The 18,339-nt window shown below is 29.5% G+C and overlaps 1 long non-coding RNA gene across 1 annotated transcript; it reads left to right on the top strand.

Moving 5' to 3' along the window:
- The first annotated feature begins 8,116 nt into the window (after positions 1-8,116).
- LOC110008984 (uncharacterized) lies at positions 8,117-17,811 on the top strand. The gene is made up of 2 exons (XR_002283800.3): positions 8,117-8,875; positions 17,195-17,811. It is a non-coding gene; the product is annotated as an uncharacterized LOC110008984 (long non-coding RNA).
- Positions 17,812-18,339: the final 528 nt, after the last annotated feature.

Genomic DNA, 18,339 nt, shown 5'->3' with positions numbered 1-18,339 from the left:
AAATGATTGTTTATTTACTTGAAATATTAATGTATTACTTATTTAGTGTAGTATATCCTAAGCGTGTGGATGTCCTATTTTAAAAAAAAATTATCGTATCTTGTATGTTCCCATATCTTATGTACCGTGTCCATGCAACCTAATTCTTGGTGTAGGAGACTACTCAAAACACTAGCTAATCAACCAAGGTTTCTTTTTATTACCAATAACAAATGAAGTACTTTTTTAAAAAATTTATTTTTGTGTCATTAAAATGAGAAATTAAGTATTTTTTTATTTTATGTTTATAATTTATTATAAATATTTATTTATTTATTTGAAATATTAATGTATTACTTATTTAGTATAGTGTGTACTGAGTGTGTGGATGTTCTACATTTTTTAAAGATTGTTGTATCACATATATTCTGATAAGGGACTCTTGCAAGAGACTGGACCCCTAATTTCGCTCCAAAAGTTAGCTCGTAGAGGAAGAACTGAACCCAACCTTATATACTAGCCCAGGATATACTCCGCGGGCAATGTGGGACACATCACTCTTGCAAGTACTCTTGCAAGAGACTGGACCCCTAACTTTACACCAAAAGGTAGCTCGTAGAGGAAGGACTGAACCCAGCCTTATATACTAGCCCAGGATGTACTCCGCGAGCGATGTGGGACGCATCATATTCTCGTATCTCGTGTCCCATGTCCGTGCAACCTAACTTTTGGTATATGAGACTACTCCATATATACCAAGCTAATCAACCGAGGTTTTTTCATATTACTAGTAAAAAATGAAGTATTTTTTTTAAATTTGTTTTTGTGTCATTGAAATAAGAAATCAAGTATATTTTATTTTCATGATTTATTATGAATGATTGTTTATTTATTTGAAATATTAATATATTACTTATTTATTGTAGTGTGTTCTAAGAGTGTAAATATCCTACTTTTTTAAAAAAAAATTATCATATCTCGTACATTTCCGTATCTCGTGTCCTATGTCCGTGCAACCTAGCTCTTGGTATATGAGATTACTTCATACACTAAGCTAATCAACTAAGCTTTTTTTTTATTACTAATAAAAAATGAAGTGTTTTTTTTTTTAAATTTATTTTTGTTTCATTGAATTAAGAAATTAAGTATTTTTTGAGTTACGTTTATGATTTGTTATAAATGATTCTTTATTTATTTGAAATATTAATGTATTACTTATTTAGTGTATTATGTCCTAAGCTTGTAGATGTCCTGCCTTTTTTAAAAATTGTCATATCTCATACGTTTCTGTATCTCGTATCCTGTGTTCGTGCAACCTAGTTTCTGATATATGAGATTACTTAATACACCAAGCTAATCAATCAAGGTTTTGTTTTATTACCAATAAAAATTAATTATTTTTTTAAAATTTTATTTTTGTGTCATTGAAATAAGAAATTTCGTGTTTTTTCTTTTATGCTTATAATTTATTTGAAATCATTGTTTATTTATTTGAAATATTAATATATTATTTATTTAGTGTAATGTGTCCTGAGTATGTAGATGTTTTATATTTTTTAAAAATTGTCGTATCTCATACATTCCCGTATCTCATACATTCCTGTATCTCATGTCCTGCATTCATGAAATCTAGCTCTTAGTATATAATATTACTCAATACACCAAGCTAATCAACCAAGTTTTTTCATTACTAATAAAAATGAAGTGTTTTTTTTAATTTATTTTTGTGTCATTGAAATAAAAATTTAGTGTTTTTTATTTTATGTTTATGATTTATTTTAAATCATTATTTATTTATTTGAAATATTAATGTATTACTTATTTAGTGTACTGTGCCCTAAGCGTGCGGATGTTCTACCTTTTTTAAAAAATTGTCATATCTCGTATGTTTATGTATCTCATGTCGTATGTTTATGTTCATGCAACCTAACTCTTGGTATATGAAATTACTCAATACAACAAGCTAATTAACCAAGATTTTTTTTTATTACCAATAAAAATGAAGTATGTTTTTAAAAATTTATTTTTGTGTCATTGAAATAAGAAATTTAGTGTTTTTTATTTTATGTTTATGATTTATTTTAAATCATTGTTTATATATTTTAAATATTATTTTATTATTACTTATTTAATGTTTTATATCATAAGCGTGTGGACAACCTACCTTTTTTAAATTATTATATCTATATGTTCTCATATAAAAAGAGAGTTGGGGAAATGTTAAAATATAAAAAATGAAAAATGAAAAGTTGTAAGTATAGATTATGTTGGTCTCTGCTCTAGGAAACATAAAGATCTAGTTTGATTAATTTTGTAGAAAATATTTATAATAATTAATTGTTGGTCCCAGCCGTTCTTATTTTGGTTTTTTAATTTTTAATATTTAATCAAACTTGTTAGTCCATCCTCACACTTGGCAATTTCAGAGGTTTACACTTGGTTTTCATAAAATGCAAACTGCTTCGCTTTTATATATTATATAGATTATTTAAATAGATTGAAATTAATAAATATATTCTTTCCTTTGATTTTTTTGAGAGGGTGGTGTGCACTTATTTGGATTATTGTATACATTACTATATTTTAAAATCTTTTATAATTCTAATTTAAAAAAAAATAGAAGTATGAAATTATAGTATTTGACTAATTTATCTAATATTTCCCTTTTTTAGTCTAATGAAATTTGTTTTTGAAAAAATAAGCTATAAAAGTTTGAATAATAAAAGAAATAGCTATTTGGCATATGTGTTATAATTTTTATTTTCAGTTTTTTTAATAAATAAAGTGAAAATTCAAGAGTTCTCTTTTGGTTCAATATTTTATTATTATTATTTTTTTTTTGAAATTTATCAAATTTCATTTAATGTTTGTTTGATTTAATTAGATATTTTTTTTTAAAAAAATAGATACAAAGATAATTACACCTTTAGATTTTATTTTTTTTTCAATTATTTTTTAAATAAATATATAAGACTTTAAAATTTCTGAATTTAATCTCTTTTGTATCTATTTATAAATGGTTGTTTGCACATTGATCCTGTATAGAGCTGATAGCTTTAAACAATTTATTTTTGAATTCTGTGTAAAGACTTGGAGGTCAAAATATTACATGCTGTTAATAAAATTTTAGCTTAAATTCATCTAACAAAACTAATTCATGTGAAGTTTATTTATATTTTATATTGTGGCTATGCAGAGCAAATCTTGATTTATTAGATTAATATCATAGCATCGCTAAATCATAAAATATTTTACAGTATGATAAATGAAAAATTTTTTTATTTTATATAATTAATTAATAAAAAAAATTATATTTTTTATTAAAGGGAGAAGAAAAACATTATTTTGTTTTTAATTAGACGTTACATCATAAAACATGTTAAAGTAAATATTCATTGTATATATAAAGTACAACATAAATTAATCATTATATTTATTTTAATCTAAATGTAGGAATAGAGGAGGAATAATGAGATTTTCAATATTATCCTTAATTAAATTTGAAATATTCTAAAATAACATTAGTTATAGCCAATTAAATTATTATATCTTATTAGTTGAATGGATATATTTATAAAAATTAATTTTTACATAATACATATAAATATTTAAGCATTTCAAAATTTTAAGTTTTTTCTTTTCTAAATTTATTTTTTAATAAATATATACGAGATATTTGAAAATTTTTATATTTCATTTATTAAATATTGGATTCTATTTTGATTATAATTTAAATTATGTTATTGAGGAGAGAGATAAAAAAAGAAAAAAGAAAAAAGGTATATGTTATATATAAATAATTTTAGCTCTCGTCAATGACTCGTGGCATGATTGTTTTCATGATGCAACTTTATACACACTCGAAGTAGCACACAGTGATCACCTCGCGATCTATATTCGTTTGGGTGTTGCAGTTATACAATATGTTCCGAAAAGCTTCCGTTTTGAAAGAGTATGGTTAAAGGAAGTGGATGTGTTAGATGCAGTAACGGAAGCCTGAGGCTTGGATCGTGAAAATGGTATTACGGCTCAGATTCAGCAGTGTGGTTGTTTCTTGGAGAAGTGGGGACGGAAAGCTTTGTTTAGAGAAAAGTTAATGCAATGTCCGGAACAGATGGCGAGGTAAAGAGGTAGTTTCCACCAGCAACATGTTCAATTATTTTTAACAGCTAAAGCTGCTTATGTGCAACTCCTTCAACAACGAGAGATTTATTGGCGGCAGAGAGCTAAACAAAATTGGCATCAGAATGGTGATTCCAATACACGTACTTTCATGTAATGGCACCGTCGCGTAAGAAGAAAAATTCTATTTCCCAGTTGCGAACTGATGATGGTACTTGGCTTGGCTGGGAATCGGGACTGATTGGATTGTGAGGTATTATTCTGATTTGTTTTCCTCGTCACAGGGTCAGATGCAGTCGATTTTGGATTGTGTTGATACTCGGGTTACGGCAGCAACTAATACGGAACTTGATTGACCTTTCACACCGGAGGAAGTTAATGATACTGTTTTGCTATGTATCTGGATTAAGCACCTGGCCCAGATGGTCTAAATCCGGGCTTTTATCAGTCTTTCTGGTCCATTGTGCAGTCTGACGTTACCGGGCTTGTTTGGAAACGTTGAATTCACAAGCTTAGGCTCCAAGAGGTAATCTTACTGATATCATTTTGATTCCTAAGAAGAACGTTCCGGTACTGGTTTCTGATTTACAGCCAATATCCTTATGAAATGTCATTGACCGTGTGGTGTGTAAGATGTTGGCTAACAGAATGAAGCATGTCCTATCGGATATAATATCTCCGTTGCAGAGTGCTTTTATACCAGGTCGGTACATTACGGATAATGTTATGTTGGCTTTTGAGATTCATCATTTTATGAGGTGTAAGAGGCAGGGACTGGCAATTTTTGGAAGCTATGATATCTAAACTTGGGTTTAGTGCTCTGTGGATATCGAAAGTGCTGAAAATGATGACTATAGTAACATACCATATTTCACATGCAGGTAAACGGTATGGACCTGTTATCCCAACACGAGGTTTATGGCAAGGTGATCCTATGCCGCCGTATTTATTTTTGTTTGTGGCGGAGGGTCTCTCGGCTCTATTACACTCGTTTGAGAGAAGGGGACAGCTCCATGGTATTAAAGTTATTCGATCGGGCTCCTCTCATTTCGCATTTGTTCTTTGCGGACGATGCGTTCTATTTTTTCAAGGCTAATTCTTTTGAAGCTTATCTTGTTAAAAACTGTTTGCGACTTTATCAAGAAGCGTCGGGACAGCAGGTAAATTTTTCTAAATCTGTAATTTACTATAGTCGCAATACTGCTTCAGCTATGGGGGAGTTGATAACTCAGTTATTCGGGGTTCAGGTGGTGGATGTACTCGGGATATACTTGGGACTTCCAGCTGTGGTTGGGAGAAGCAAAACGGAAGTTTTTAATTATGTGGTTGATAAGGTGTGGCAACGTTTACAGGGGTGGAAGGAAAATAACTTTCCCAAGCTGGAAAGGAGATTTTACTCAAAACTGTAGCGCAGTCCATTCCGAATTGTCTGATGCGGTGTTCCTCTTACTGATTCATAGCTGCACTACTATTGAAAATGCTATGAACCGTTTTTGGTGGCGAAATGGAGGAGATAAAGGCTCTGGGATCCATTGGCTATCATGAAGAAATCTTTGTCGGCGTAAGGAGGAAGGTGGTCTTGGTTTTCGATCTTTACGGAATGTTAACCTTCCCGTGTTAGCCAAAACTGGTTGGAGCTTATTGAGTAGGCCAAATTCTTTGGTTAGCAGGGTGTTTAAAGCTAAATATCATCCAGATTCGGATTTTTATGGGGCTCAAGTAGGACTTAACCCAAGTTTTATATGGTCATTGATGGCGGGGCAGACTTCACTTACGCAAGGATGTTTTCGGCGCATTGGTAACGGACAGGATACCTTGGTTTTTGGGATTCCATGACTGCCCGACCCAGTTCAGCCTATGGTCTTTTCGACGAATAATAGAGGGATTTGCTGATCTGGTTGTAGCGGATTTAATGGATCGACAGACTGGCCGTTTGGAATTGGAGACTTTAGAGCAATTCCTGACGCTTGGGGTTTGTTTCATGATACAAAAGGTGTCTATAATGTTAAAAGTGGTTATAGGTTTCTTAGTTCTCAAAGTAATGTGCCTGCTATTCTTTGCAAAAGTTTATGGAAGCTGGAGGTTCCTCCTAAGGTTAAAAACTTTGTGTGGCAAGCTTTATCAAATATTTTACCTGTTTTTTCTATTCTCAGAAACAGGCATGTTGCCATTCCTCGTCTTTGCCCTCGTTGTAATGAGGAGGAGGAGACGATTTTACATTGTTTGCTACACTGTCGTTTTGCAAGGGAAGTGTGGTACACTTCGACGATTGGCTGGTGGGGGTCTGTGAATTCAGTGGTTGAGTGGTTTGACATGCTTTTGCAGCGGTGTGGTATGGAGGGGCTTGCTAAGGCCTGTGTTCTTAAGTGGGATTTGTGGTATGATCGAAATCAGTTAGTGTTTGTGTGAAAATGCAAATCAGCCTTGCGTTTGGTTCTGCATGCGCAGGCTTTCCTGCATTCTTGGAAAGTTGCTCAAGCTACTGTGAACCCGTTTGCAGTAGGTGCACGACATGAAGTTAGATGGACATGCCCTGTGGTGGGTTTTAAATGTAATGTGGATGCTAGTTATAATGAGGCCACTGGTTCTGCACATGCAGGTTGGCTTGTACATGATTCTGCAGGCTATTGCTTAGGTGGAAATATGTTGTTACTAGGTCCAGTAACCAGTGCTACGCTAGCTGAGGCAGTTGGGATTCGTGAAGCGCTTAGTTGGTCGAAGGCTACCTATGCGACTGTTCCCATAGTATTGGAAGGAGACTGTTTACTAGTTATGCAAGGGCTTCAAAAACAGAGTATGGATCTGTCTTATTTACAAAAACAGAGTATGCAAGCGCTACAAAAACAGAATACTACAAAAACATAGTATTCTGTCCATTCATGATTGTAACACTTTTGCTTTGTATTTTACTTCATTGTCTTTTAATTTTGTTAAGCCATCAGCCAACCTGGCTGCACATTTGTTGGCTAGAGCAGCTGGTTTTACGTCTGGTCTAATGGAATGGACTATTAGCCCTCCATCTTTTATTAATGATGTCCTTCTTTTAGAGAAAAATAATACATAAGAATCTTTCCGGTCAAATATATATATATATAATTCTATTAAAAAATTTCAGTTGTGTAATGTGAATAAATTTTAAAATATTTTATATATAATTTAGTATGTTACCTTAAAAATATAACACTAATATTATATATTATTAAAAATCTTAATCGAGAAATTTTGTATCCTACTATTTTCATCTTTTTTTTACTGTTTATGCTATTATGTTTATTTATAATATTTTATTTGTTTAACTAATAAATAATTATTAAAATTTATTAAAAATTTTGCTATTAAATTTAAGTCCTTTAAGGACGTTGAAAAAGATGTCTTAATATTATGTTATCAAATGTTATTAATAAAGTATAAAAAAAGTTATATGATCCTAATTAATTTTTTGTTTGAATAATTTTAACAAAATAGAAGGATTAATAATTCTCTCATATTTTAATGTATATCTTTTTTTTAAAAAAAAGAACAATAATATAACACATATTAATTATTAGGGGCAATATCAAAAAATTCCAAATCAAGATTTTCTATTACAAAAAATTTGTATTCAAATCTAAATTCTATTGGATAAACTAAGTAATTATATTATATATTAAATAAGGTACCTATTAAATGGTAAAAGAATATGATATTTTTAATATTTTAATAATACCGATTAAAAAATAAAGGTAATTTGCTTAAATAAGGTATCTGTTAAATATGGTAAAAGAATATAATATTTTTAAAATTTTGATAATATTGATTGAAAAAATAAAGGTAATTTGATTTTAATTAGTTATATTATACTATATAAGATACATGTTAAATATGATAAGAATATAATATGTTTTATTTTTACTTTTATTAAATATTTAATTTGATTAGTTATAATTATTCTAAAAAGAATAAATGTAATTTATTTTTATTTATTGAGGATAAAAAATTTTCATTTAAAAATTTAATTATCAACCCTAAATCAATGGCATTATAGAACTTATTATATTTTAAATTGAATAAATTAACGCCTTATGAATTTATTTAACCAGTTAAATGCAAACGTACAATTCATATAGTTGAACTAAACCCAACAATCAAATGGAAACCACAATAAAACCGATTGAAAAATCAAAAACTGCACAAAAATCATGATTTGGACTGAATCAAACCAACTCATTCCCTAAAAATCTAAACCAAAAGTCTCTAGAAACCTCTCCCTCTCTCTCTCTTTCAGCGTCGTCTTAGCCCTCCTCCTTTGTTCTTCCTTCGTTTTTCCCATCACCTGAGACCAGCGCCTCGGCCACCGCCTCCTCGCCGTCGTCTCCTCGTTGCAGCAGCTCTGGCCTCTCTTCCCCTCTCTCTCTCTCTCTCTCTCTCTCTCTCTCTCTCCCCCCTTTCGTCTCTGGCGAACGCAACTATTGCAGGGAACCCGCGACTTCGTTTGATCGGGAAATCGTGTCGCATCATCCGACGACTCCATAGCAAGATCGGTCTACTCCAGCTTCTTTTCAGTCGATGGCGTAGCTCAGACCTCTTCCTCCTGTCGTTTCCGGCCAGCGCAGCTAACACAAGAAGCTGCAGTTGGTTTTCGATCGGACAGGATCACCATCAGTCCTCCTTCTCATTTTTCCGGCAAGACCTACTACCGGCCGGCCAAGCCAGCTCCTCTCTTGTTGTCAATGCCTTACCAGCGTACTTTCGGCCACCGTTCTCATAAGGTCCGGTCAAGCTATCGCCGTTAGCGGTGAGTTTGGCTTTCAAGTTCGTTTTCAGTCACTTTTAGCGAATACATTCAATTTTTACATCATATTTCTTGATTGGGTAAGCCTTGATTCAATTTGAGTTTATTTCATGAATTTTTGATTTGAGATTTATGATTGCAGTATTATTAGAATATTAGGGATTAATCCTTAGTTAGCTACTGTTGGTTAGGTATGGACACGGATCCGGAACCGGAACCGCGGTTCCAAAAAATTTAAAATCGAAACTGAACTGAAAATTTTCAGTTTTGGTTCTGGTTTCGGTTCCTTGATGATTCCAAAATCGACGGTTCTGATCGGTTCTCTGACCGGTTTTTCAGCGAATCGCATAATTTTAAATTTTGAAGACCGATTTTCAAAATTTAAAAATCTATAAAAATTAAAGATAAAAAATACACTTAAAAAATAAAAAATGCTTCAATTAAATTTTTTTTTTTAAAAGACTTGAACTTAATTACTTTTTAAAAAAAAAGTCTTGAACTGAATTTATTTTTTGTTTAAAAGAGTTGGAACATAATTAAAAAAAAAAAAAAGGGCTTGAACTTATTTTTTTTAAAAAAAATAAAGTTGCCTACGTATCTTCTTGGGATTTAGAGGAATCAAAGTCCACTTAGTTCTTACTTACTTTGTACTAATTTCACCTCTTTTACCTTATTCGCTATTTTCACCACCGGTTGATGTTCCCGTTGAGGACCCATCGTAAAGATCATATAAATCTTCATTTTCTTGTGCTCTTAGTTCGGCCTTACTCCAATCATCCACGCATGATTGTGCTTCTAGTGAATCGGGATTTATACGAGATCGTGTTTCATTAAGTATGTTTCCTCCTTTACTAAAAATAGGGATGGCCATATTACGGTTCCCAGAACCGGAACTGGTGGTTCGGAACCGATGGGAACCAAAATCGGTTCGAACTGGAACCGAAATCGGAGGTATATGGTTCGGTTCTGGTTCCAATATTCTGGGAATCGCAAACCGGCGGTTCCAAAAATCGATCAGAACCGGATGGAACCACCGGTTTTTCGGACGGTTCGAACCAGTGGTTCTAGCCATTACAATCTGTCAGCAGTCACTTTTTTTTTTTTTTGAAAATTTTGTAGTGAAATCTCTTAATTACCCCTCCCAACAATTATAAACGGCTACATAACGGCTAGTTTCAAGGGTATTTGTGGAAAAATGATTTTTTAGATTTATTATAAATACCTCATTCCATTCCATTTACAATTTCCTCACAAAAAAATCCCTACTCTCTCTACACTCTACTACTACACTGTACTCTATATTATTCTTCTCTACTCTACAATCTCTCTAATTTTCATTCACAATTTATTGTGAATTAATTTATTCAAATTCCAATCTCTAATTATTCTCTCTAATTTTTTTTATTCAATTTTTCAAATTATATATTATTTTTATATAATGGCAAGTGGAGGAAACTCAAATTCTGCTAAGGGCAAGGGAAAGATTGGAGAAACACAATATCCATTTATCCCTACAAACGATATCTTCGATTTCACTCCTAACTGATTTAATTTTGAGGGATATCCAAATGAAAATATGGAAATTCCAACTCAAGAATCGGAATTTAATAATGAGCAATTACAACAAGAGGAAGAGGAAGAGTAAGAGCAAGGTATACAACTTCTTCGAAGAGCAAGACAGAGGTTCGACATATTCGCTATTCATTTCACGAAAAAATTCAAAGGTGAAAAAATATTCGATGTAATTTGCAATTATTGTGGAAAATCTTATAAATTTAAACAATCGGGCGGTTATAGATCATTTTGGAAACATTTGGAGACAAAACATCCAACAAAAATAGGATTTGATCGGTATCAAACACAAATTTTCGGGTACGCATCTTCTAACCTTTCTTTATTTCAATATATTGAAAAAAAAACAAAAAGAAGAATTAGCAAAAATGATTTCTATGGAACATTTATCTTTTAGTTTTGGTGAAAAAGTAGGTTTTAATCAATATTGTCAAAAAGCTTTAAATCCTTCTGCTAAAAGAGTGCTAAGAAATACTGTAAAACGATCTATTTTTTCTTTATATAAAAAAGGAAAAAAAGAATTAGAGCTTTTATTTTCAGAAATGAAAATTTGTGTTTCAATTTGTTGTGATATTTGGAGTGATCATTGGCAAATGCATTCTTATATGGGCATTAGATGTCATTGGATTGATAATAATTGGAAAATTCAAAAAAAAATTATTGCATTTTGTGCTTTTGATGACAAACATACTGCAAATAATATTTATAGAATAATTGTTTCAATTTTAGATGAATATAAGTTGACAAAAAAAATTTTTCAATTTCATTTGATAATGCTTCTTCTAATACTAAATCAATTGTTGAATTTAAAAATATTTGTCAACCAAATATTGGTGGAAAATTTTTTCATATAAGATATGCTTGTCATGTTTTAAATTTATGTGTACAAGATGGTTTGAAAATTTTTGAATATTTTATTTTTCCAATTAAAAAAGCTATGTCATATTTATGGGGACATCCCCAAGTAATGAAAAGTTGGGCTAAATTTTGTAAGGAAAATAATAAAAGACCAAAATGTTTTCCAAGGGATGTCCCAACTCGTTGGAATTCAACATATGAATTATTAAATAAATCTTTTTCTTATAAAGAATTATTGTGCATTTTTGTTACTAATAATATTGAAGAACTTAATTTATATCCACAAAATTGGGATATTTGTGCAAAAATTTTAGATATTTTAAAAGTTTTTAATGATGCTACCTATAAATTTAGTGGGGTTTATTATCTCACGTCTCATTTATTTTTACCTATGTGTATTAATATTGTTAGTACATTTCAAGAATTTGAAAATGATTTGACATTAAAAGAATGTGTTTTTTCAATAAAAAAAATGATTATCTTATTTTAAAAGTATACTACCCCTTTATTTTGTTGCTATTGTATTTGATCCTAGATGTAAAATTGATGTTTTATGTAAATATTTGACTATTTATTATGAAATATTAAATCTTGATTTAGAAAATAGTGTTAATATAAATGTAGTATTGCATGTAGTTAGACAAAATATTATAGAATTTTATCATGAATTTGTTGAATTTTCTAGTTCATCTAGTTCTAATTCTAATTCTTCTCAATTTAATATTATAGAATTATATCATGAATTTATTTAAAAAAAGTTGGAACATAATTTAAAAAAAAAAAAAGGGCTTGAACTTTTTTTTTTTAAAAAAAAAAATAAAGTTGCCTACGTATCATCTTGGGGTTTAGAGGAATCAAAGGCCACATAGTTCTTATTTACCTTGTACCAATTTCACCCCTTTTACCTTATTCGCTATTTCCATGACCGGTTGATGTTCCCGTTGAGGATCCATCGTAAAGATTATATAAATCTTCATTTTCTTTTAGATTTTATTGTGTTCTTAGTTCGGCCTTGCTCCAATCATCCACGCATGATTGTGCTTTTAGTGAATCGGGATTTATACGAGATCGTGTTTCATCAAGTATGTTTCCTCCTTGACTAAAAGCTTGTTCAACCGCAACAGTGAAGACCGGAACTGCTAAAACTTGTTTTGCAATTAAAGAAAGTATTGGAAATGTATTGGCGTGGCGACTCCACCAATCTAAAATTGGAAAATTATTATCTGTATAATCATCACCAAACTCAAAAGAAGTGGTTAGATAATTATCAAATTCAGAAAAAAAATCGGGTTCCCTTTGTCTTTTTTGTCTTTGTAGTAAAACCCTCTTTTTTGTCTTTGTAGTAAAACCCGTTCAGCAACACCAACCCTACTAGTACTTACCCTTTGAGTTGGAAATTGTTGACTATTAAATTGAGAAGAATTAGAATTAGAACTAGATGAACTAGAAAATTCAACAAATTCACGATATAATTCTATAATATTTTGTCTAACTTCACGCAATAGTATATTTATATTAACATTATCTTCTAAATCAAGATTTAATATTTCATAATAAATAGTCAAGTATTCACATAAAGCATCAATTTTACATCTAGGATCAAATACAATAGCAACAAGATAAAGGGGTAGTATATTTTTAAAATAAGATAATCATTTTTTTTTTTCATTGAAAAAACACATTCTTTTAATGTCAAATCATTTTCAAATTCTTGGAATGCACTAACAATATTAATACACATAGGTAAAAATAAATGAGACGTGGGATAATAAACCTCACTAAATTTATAGGTTGCATCATTAAAAACTTTTAAAATTTTTGCACAAATATCCCAATTTTGTGGATATAAATTAAGTTCTTCAATATTATTAGTAACAAAAATGCACAATAATTCTTTATAAGAAAAAGATTCGTTTAATAATTCATATGTTGAATTCCAACAAGTTGGGACATCCCTTGGAAAATGTTTTGGTTTTTTATTATTTTCTTTACAAAATTTAGCCCAACTTTTCATTACTTGGAGATGTTCCCATAAATATGACATAGCTTTTTTAATTGGAGAAATAAAAGATTCAAGAATTTTCAAACTATCTTGTACACATAAATTTAAAACATGGCAAGCACATCTTATATGAAAAAATTTTCCACCAATATTTGGTTGACAAATATTTTTAAGTTTAACAATTGATTTAGTATTAGCAGAAGCATTATCAAATGAAATTGAAAAAATTTTTTTTGTCAACTTATATTCATTTAAAATTGAAACAATTATTCTATAAATATTATTTGCAGTATGTTTATCATCAAAAGCATGAAATGCAATAATTTTTTTTTTAATTTTCCAATCATTATCAATCCAATGACATAAAATGCCCATATAAGAATGCATTTGCCAATGATCACTCCAAATGTCACAACAAATTGAAACACGAATTTTCATTTTTGAAAATAAAAGCTCTAACTCTTTTTTTCCTTTTTTATACAAAGAAAAATAGATCGTTTTACAGTATTTCTTGGCACTCTTTTAGCAGAAGGATTTAAAGATTTTTTATAATATTGATTAAAACCTACTTTTTCACCAAAATTAAAAGATAAATGTTCAATAGAAATCATTTTTTTTAATTCTTCTTTTTGTTTTTTTTCAGTATATTGAAATAAAGAAAGGTTAGAAGATGCGTACCTGGAAATTTGTGTTTGAGACCGATCAACTCCTACTATTTTTGTTGGATGTTTTGTCTCCAAATGCTTCCAAAATGATCCATAGCCGCCTGATTGTTTAAATTTATAAGATTTTCCACAATAATTGCAAATTACATCGAACATTTTTTCACCTTTGAATTTTTTCGTGAAATGAATGGCGAATATGTCAGAACTCTGTCTTGCTCTTCGAAGAAGTTGTGTACCTTGCTCTTCCTTTTCCTCTTGTTGTAATTGCTCATTATTAAATTCTGATTCTTGAGTTGAAATTTCCATATTTTCATTTGGATATCCCTCAAAATTAAATCGGTTGGGAGTGAAATCGAAGATGTCGTTTGTATGGATATTGTGTTTCTCCAATCTTTCTCTTGCCCTTAGCAGAATTTGAGTTTCCTACACTTGCCATTATATAAAAATAATATATAATTTGAAAAATTGAATAAAAAAAATTAGAGAGAATAATTAGAGATTGGAATTTGAATAAATTAATTCACAATAAATTGTGAATGAAAATTAGAGAGATTGTAGAGTATAGATGAACAATATAAAGTAGAGTGTAGAGATTTTTTTGTGAGGAAATTGTAAATGGAATGGAATGATGTATTTATAATAAATCTAAAAAATCATTTTTCTACAAATATCCTTGAAACTAGCTGTTATGTAGCCTTTTAAAGTTGTTGGGACGGGTAATTAAGAGATTTCACTACAAAATTTTCAAAAAAAAAAAGTCCTGCTGACAGATTGTAACGGCTAGAACTACCGGTTTAAACCGGCCGGAAAATCGGCGGTTCCATCCAGTTCCGACTGGTTTTTGGAACCGCTGGTTTACGGTTTCCAGAATATTGGAACCGGAACCGTACCGTATACCTCCGGTTTCGGTTTCGATTCCGATTCCAGTTCGGACCGGTTCCGGTTCTGGGAACTGTAATATGGCCATCCCTACTGTTAGTGTTGAAAGTAAGGAACTTCAAGCTTTACTAGTAAAAAAATTTTGGTTATGTATTGAAATTCAATAATACCTATGAATTAGCTAATAAATTTATTGCAAGTTTAGGTCGAAGAAGTTGAGAAATTTGGACTGGCAGTAGCCATTGCAATTTCTTTACCTTGAACTCTTTTTGATATGGATTATGTGATTGAGATTTTAAATTTTGATGGGAAATGAGTTGAACCAATGCGCGCGTGCATATATATATATATAACTTTAAGAGTTAAGGAACATCTATCTTTTTGGCGGGCAGCAACTATCTTGACTATGTTGTGTTCTTTTAATAGGTTAACATGAAATGGATATATATTTTCTTTGATGTTCTTATACTTGTTGGGGTTGGTATATATGTTTAAGTTGTGTATTGGATTACTTAAGAGATGAGATTACTAAATTGCAATTTAATGGAAACATCGGTTCTTAATGCCTAATCTAGAATTTTAGTAATGATTAAAGAATGGTGGATATTATTATTGAATTTATTGAGACAAGTTGAAAGTTAAGCTTATGAAAAACGGTTTTGATAATTGAATGATGATGTTGAGGTTAAAGGAGGATGGAAACTCGACTTGATTGCTTGCCCGACGGATGGGCTGTGTAGATTAAGTTAATATTAAATGAAATTATTGATATTTAAATAGGTGGATAGTCCAATTTTTAGGAGAGATACTATCAAAATTTCGGCAAAATCTAGTCTAGTTATAGTAGTTATATTAGTAGATAATTTATTAAATTAACTCTTTATTTTATTTATTTATTTTTAAAATGAGTCTTTTATCTAATTCAATTCTTTCTTGCATTTTTAAATTCTTTAGATCGTCCGGCCTGTCTATAGCTCCTCCGAGTCAAAATCCGAGTAAAAAAATGAATTTTTATTTTATAGGTTGAAAAAATGATTTTAATTTTATTGATCGAGAAAAATAAAGGAATCATTTTTTAATTAAATTTAATAGACTAGTAATTGAAATCTAAATACCCTCCATGAATAGACTACTAATTAAATATAATTTTTATTTGTTACATTTTATTAATTAATATTAAAAGATTAATATTTTATTATGACAATAGAAACTAATATTTAAAATTAATTAAGAGTTTTAATATAAAAATTAAAGTGCATATAATAAAATAATTAATTTATAAATATTTACTACAACATATTTATGAACTACCCTCTATTTTGATTGGTTAAAAAATAAAATAAATAATTATTATTTACAAATTTTACTTTTTTTTTTTGAGAATGAAAATTTTAATTTAATTGATTAGCTTAGTTTAGTTTATTTTTTGAAAGGAGCTTAGTTTAGTTTATGTAATTATATAGATATTATTTTTAATATATTTATTTTATATATTAAAGTACATCGCAGATTCCTAATATAATTTATATTTTAGGAATTTTCATTGCAAATAAAATGCTATGAGAATATAAGATTTCTAATAAAATTTTATTAGGAATTATCATTATAAATATAATTAGCTAGGGTTTATTGATGAAACAAGCATGACGATACACAAATTTAGAACCAAAACTTAAGAAGAAGCTCATATAAAAAAAAAAAAAAAAAATTCAAATCTGCGTAAAAGAAGCTCATAATACACGATTTCATATTTTTAAAGTTGCATACTTAATGCTAAAACGTATGGTGTAAGAATTTAAATTCGAAAAATAATTTTTACATATCGTTGCTATAATCTATCTATACAATAAAAATAAATAAAAAAGTTTAAAAGGAATTTATATATCTATATGAAAGTTGAAACAAAGAGAAGATTCAAAACTTCTTCCAATAATCACTAATATATTTATATTTTTTTAGAAATTTTTAGAATTTTCTTTTTATTTTTCTACAATTCGATTGGATGTATATTTTTAAAGGTTAATTTTTAAAATTTCTAAATTAAAACATAAATTTTTTTATTTTTTTTTTGAGTATTAGGGAAGGAGGATTCGAACCTAAATCTATTGTCAGGTTGCATATGCACCTATCACTAGGCTGTATCTTGTAAATCAATACATAGATAATTAGGCTTTTTAAAATTTAATTTTTATTTAGATAAACAATAATCACACAAATATTAACTTGAATACAACACAAATTCCTTATTTATATCGATCCAAAATAGCCTATATTATCAGATATTATGATAAGTTTTGCCTTCAGTCTTTTGTTTATATTTTCTCATTCCAAATTGTGATTTTGCAGTTTGATGATGAAGATGAAGATGCAGACAAGTTGGAAACTGTAAGGTACTAATTTCATTAAATTTGCTTTCTTGTGATTTTGCGCATTACCCTAGAATATCAGTTCCAATATTACATTGGAGGTACAAGATGCTACAAAACCGAGATGTTTTCCATTTCTCTTGTATCATCGCGATTACGATGCCTAAGGCCTATGATTTTCGCATGTGGGAGCCAATTCCAAATCCGGTCTGGCTGGCATATCTCTGTATTGCCATCTCAACATTGTTACATATCAATCGTAATATGATAATGAGTTCGATGAAGACTCAGGCTCAGATGATGAACAATCAGATTGGGGCTTTGTGTAGAGCAGGACAAAGTGATCTTGATCTCCATTGCATCAAGTATAAATTGCTCTATTAATATAATAAAAGAAATATGTGAACAACTTTCTGAGCTTTGATTGAAGCATATTTCTATTGATAGCTGGTATCATAGTTATTTCGATTCTTTTATTTGCTATTTAGATTATTGGATTTGTTATCAACTGGTTTCTTATATAAAGCTAAATCATATTGAACTTTTCCAACAAATATTAATTATTAATATATAATTAAAAATGATTTTATATTTTAATTTCCTTACACATTTTCAATATTTATCTCTTATTGACATACTAGTAAATTTATAGTTAGGGTTCCCACTTGGGTTCTGATTTTTTTAGTAAGTTAAATTATTATTCAATAATTAATTTCTTATACAATAAAATAATTTTTAAAAATTATTATTAGGAAGCTGAAAGTTAAGATAAAAAATTGAGATCTCTAATTTAGTTAAATATTATTCACAAATATTATAACTATTCAAATTAAAAATTTTTTAAAAATTAAATTAAAATATTTAACCAAGAAAAATAGACTCTGAATTTCTAACATCAAATTTAAGCACACTATTTTTAGGTTATCTCGATGTTTTCCCTCTCCATTCTTCATTTTAATTTTCACTTTTAAGATATTAATGTAAGATTCAACGGCAAAATTAATTTAATTGATGTATTATTCTATTTGATTGATAAATTTATTTAATTACTTAAATTAACCGTTCTTTTTTTTTTTTTAAGAATAAAATTAACCGTTCTTAAACAAAAGATAAGTGCATATGCAT

This window comes from Jatropha curcas, chromosome 2 (genome assembly GCF_041381405.1).
Source record: "Jatropha curcas cultivar XTBG-Jc1 chromosome 2, XTBG_Jcur_1.0, whole genome shotgun sequence".
Classification (NCBI taxonomy): Eukaryota; Viridiplantae; Streptophyta; class Magnoliopsida; order Malpighiales; family Euphorbiaceae; genus Jatropha; species Jatropha curcas.
Note: the sequence above shows the minus strand (reverse complement) of the source record. Positions and strands in the feature narration are given on the sequence as shown.